Raw genomic sequence first — 3,959 nt, forward strand, 5'->3', positions numbered from 1 at the left:
AAAGAAAAGAAATGAGACACAGAGACAAAGTATAGAGAAAGAAAAAGTGGGCCCAGGGGACGGGCACTCAGCATACAGAGGACCCTCGCCGGTACCGGTCTCTGAGTTCCCTCACTATTTATTGATCATTATCTTTACCATCTTAGAAAAGGGAAGTGACAGGATAATAGGATCATCACAGGGAGAAGGTCAGCAGTAAGACATATGAATAAAGATCTCTGTGATATGAATAAGTTTAAGGAAAACTGCTGTACCTTGATATGCATATGCAAACATCTCCATCAACCTTTCTAGTGCATAAAGAGCAGCATTGCCGCTAGCACGTCCCACCTTCAGCCCTAAGGCGGTTTTCTCCTTTCTCAGTAAACAGAACATACAAATTGGGTTTTACACCGAGATGTTCCATTGCCCAGGGGCAGTCAGGAAACAGATGCTTTTCTCTATCTCAACTGCCAAGAGGCCTTCTTTCCTCTTATACTAGTCCTCCTCAGCACAGACCCTTCACGGGTGTCAGGCTGGGGGACGATCAGGTCCTTCCCTTCCCACGAGGCCATATTTCAGACTATCACATGGGGAGAAACCTTGGACAATACCTAGCTTTCCTAGGCAGAGGTCCCTGCGACCTTTGGCCCTTTGGCAGTGTACGTGTCCCTGGGTACTTGAGATTAAGAGAATGGTGATGACTTTTAACCAGCAAGCTGCCTTCAGGCACTTGTTTAACAAAGCACACCCTGCACAGCCCAAACTCCGTTAAACCTTGAGTCACCACAGCACATGTCTCTTGCAAGGACAAGGTTGGGGATAGGGTCACAGATTAACAGCATCTCAAATACAGAACAAAATGGAACCTCTTATGTCTACTGCTTTCTATATAGACACAGTAACAGTGTGATCGCTCTTTCTTTTCCCCACATATATAAAAACTGAAATATAATTTTGGCCACAATCAAGCTAAATAATATGTTTATTAGCTCAGATATTTTTTTGTGTGTTTAGAATACATCAAGTCTACTCCCTTAGAGATTTTCAAGTCCATGGTTATTAACCATGGTTCCCGTGTGGCATCATCAGTGTCTTGGCCTTTTTTCCCTGGCTAACTGAAACTTTGTATCCTTTCACCTGCCGACCAGTGCCTCCCCACCGCAGCCCTCCACGCACCTCTGCCTCCCTGCCCGCAGCCGCTGGTGGCCACCTTTCCACTCTCTGCTTCTGTGGGTTCTACTTTTTTAGATTCCACATATAAGTGAGATTGTGTGTTGCCGTTTGCCCTTTTTGTGCCTGGCTTATTTCACATAACCATTTTCCAGGTTCACCCATGTTGTCACAAATAATAGATTTCCTTATTTTTTAAGGCTGAATTAAAACCTTTGTGTCTATATTCCACATTTTCTTGATTCATCTGTGGATGGACACGTACGGTGATTCCATGTCTTGCCTATGGTGAATAGTGCTGCAATCAACATGGGAGTGCGGGCACCTCTTCAGCACACTGATTTCATTTCCTTTATCTGTATAGACACACCATGATATGGGTGGGTCATATGGTAATTTCATTTTTAAGTTTTAAGAAACTTCCATTCTGTTTTCCCTAATGGCTGTGATAATTTACATTCCCATCAACAGGATACTAGAATCCCCTTTGTCCACATCCTCACAACACTGTCATCTTCCCCCTTTTTTATAGAGGCCATTCTAACCAGTGTCATGTGATACTTCCTCTTTTTCTTTTTTTTTTTTTTTTTTGAGACAGAGTCTCACTCTGTTGCCCAGGCTGGAGTGTAGTGGCGTGATCTTGGCTCACCACAACCTTTGCCTCCCAGGTTCAAGTGATTCTCCTGCCTCAGCCTCCCGAGTAGCTGAGACTACAGGCACGTGCCACCATGCCTGGCTAATTTTTGTATTTTTAGTAGAGACAGTGTTTCACTATGATGACCAAGCTGATCTTGAACTCCTGACCTCATGATCTGCCTGTGTTGGCCTCCCAAAGTACTGGGATTATAGGTGTGAGCCAGTGATATTTCATTGTGGTTTTAATTTGCATTTCTCTGATGATTACTGATGTTGAGCACCTTTTCACATACCTGTCAGCCATTCATACATCCTCTTTTGAGAAATATACTTGACTTTGAAATATACTACAAAGCTATAGTAACCAACACAGATGGGTATTGGCGTAAAAGCAGACACATAGATTAATGGAACAGAACGCAGAGCCCAGAAATTAATCCATGCATTTAAGGTCAATTGATTTTTGACAAAGATGCCAAGAATATACACAGGGAAAAGGACAGGCTCTTCAACACACGGTGTTGAGAAAACTGGGTATCCATAGGCAAAGAATAAAATTAGACCCTTATTGCACTAGACTGTTCTTGCATTGCTATAAAGAAACATCTGAGGCTGGGAATTTGAGAAATAGATTGAGAAATAGATAATCCAGGTCCTTTGCCCATTTTTTAGTCCAGTTACTTGTTTTCTTGCTATTGAATTGAGTGCCTTATATATTTTGTATATTAAACCCTTATCAGTTATAGATTTGCAGGTATTTAGCCCCCATTTCTCTTCACTCTGTGGATTGCTTTCTTGATTGCCCAGAAGATTTTTTTTGTTTGATGTATTCTATTTGTCTATCATTGCTTTTGTCGCCTACGGTTTTGTGTTAATATATAAAAAAAAAAAAATTTGCTAAGACCAGTGTTGTGGATTCTTTCCTCCGTGTTTTCTTCCATGATTTTTACAGTTTCAGGTTTCACATTTAAGTCTTTAATTCATTTTGAGTTGATTTTTCTATATGGTGGGAAGTGAGTGGTATCTTAAAAATTTTTAATATGGTTTGGATGTGTGTCCCCTCCAAATCTCATGTTGGAACGTGACCACCAGTGTTGGAGGTGGGACCTGGTGGAAGGTATTGGATCATGGGGGCAGATCCCTCATGAATGGCTGAGAGTGTCCCCTTAGTAGAGAATAAGTCATCTGAGTTCACATGAGATCTGTTGTTCAAAACAATGTGACACTTTCCCCCTCGCTTTCTCATGCCCACTTTCATCATCTGGTACACCAGCTCCCCCTTTGCCTTCCTCCATGAGTGTAAGCTTCCTCAGGTCTCACCAGAAGCTGATTAGATGCCCGCACCATGCTTCCTTTATAGCCTGCAGGACCATAGCCAATTAAACCACTTTTCTTTATGAATTACCCAGAAATTCCCAGTCTCAGATATTTCTTTATAGCAGTGCAAGAATAGTCTAGTGCAATAAGGGTCTAATTTTATTCTTTGCCTATGGATCTCCAGTTTTCTCAACACCGTGTGTTGAAGAGCCTGTCCTTTCCCCTCTGTATGTTCTTGGCATCTTTGTCAAAAATCAATTGACCTTAAATGCATGGATTAATTTCTGGGCTCTGCATTCTGTTCCATTAGTCTATGTGTCTGTTTTTATGTCAATACCCATCTGTGTTGGTTACTATAACTTTGTAGTATATTTCAAAGTCAAGTAGTGTGATGCCCCTCAGCTTTGTTCATTGTGCTCAAAATTGCTTTGGCTAATTCAGGATTATTTTGTGATTCTCTAACAATTTTGGGATTGTTTTTTCTAGTTCTTTGAAAACTGTCTTTGGAATTTTAATCAGAATTGTATTAAATCTGTAGATTTTGGGGAGTGTATGGACATTTTAACAATATTAATTCTTCCAGTCAATGAATACTGGATTTCTTTACATTTTTTGTGTCTTCTTCAATTTCTTTATTTTTATTTTTCGTGTTTAATTTTTGTGAATACATAGTAGGTGTATATATTTATTGGGTGTATTAGTCCGTTCTCATGCTGCTATGAAGAAATACCTGAGACTGGGTAATTTACAAATAATACAATCATGGTGGAAGGCACCTCTTCACAGGGTGGCAGAAGAGAGAATGAGTGCAAGCAGGGGAAATACCAGACACTTATAAAACCATCAAATCCCAT

Source organism: Mandrillus leucophaeus, unplaced genomic scaffold (assembly GCF_000951045.1).
Source record: "Mandrillus leucophaeus isolate KB7577 unplaced genomic scaffold, Mleu.le_1.0 Scaffold158, whole genome shotgun sequence".
NCBI lineage: Eukaryota > Metazoa > Chordata > Mammalia > Primates > Cercopithecidae > Mandrillus > Mandrillus leucophaeus.